Consider the following 303-nt stretch of genomic DNA (forward strand, 5'->3'; position numbering starts at 1 on the left):
GTGGAAGGCAGAAAGGACTGGGCTGCAATTCTCTCGCAGCCATCAGATCCAGCCCAAGCCATCTGTCTCTCTTTTGTCAAGTGGTTCATGACTTCTGTAGGGCAGTCTGACATGTCTCCTTTCCTTCTCAATTATAATCCTTTCATCACTGTGTCACTGCACTGATTACTTTGCACTGTAAGACCACTCAATTCCTGAAGAGTGGGGATGATGTCTTACTTAGGGGAGAGTTCCTAGAGCATGATGCAGCATACCTGGAATCTGATTAATCCTGCCTATGACTGGGTAAAGAAACATATACCC

The sequence above is a fragment of the Mastomys coucha genome, unplaced genomic scaffold (assembly GCF_008632895.1).
Source record: "Mastomys coucha isolate ucsf_1 unplaced genomic scaffold, UCSF_Mcou_1 pScaffold21, whole genome shotgun sequence".
Taxonomy (NCBI): domain Eukaryota; kingdom Metazoa; phylum Chordata; class Mammalia; order Rodentia; family Muridae; genus Mastomys; species Mastomys coucha.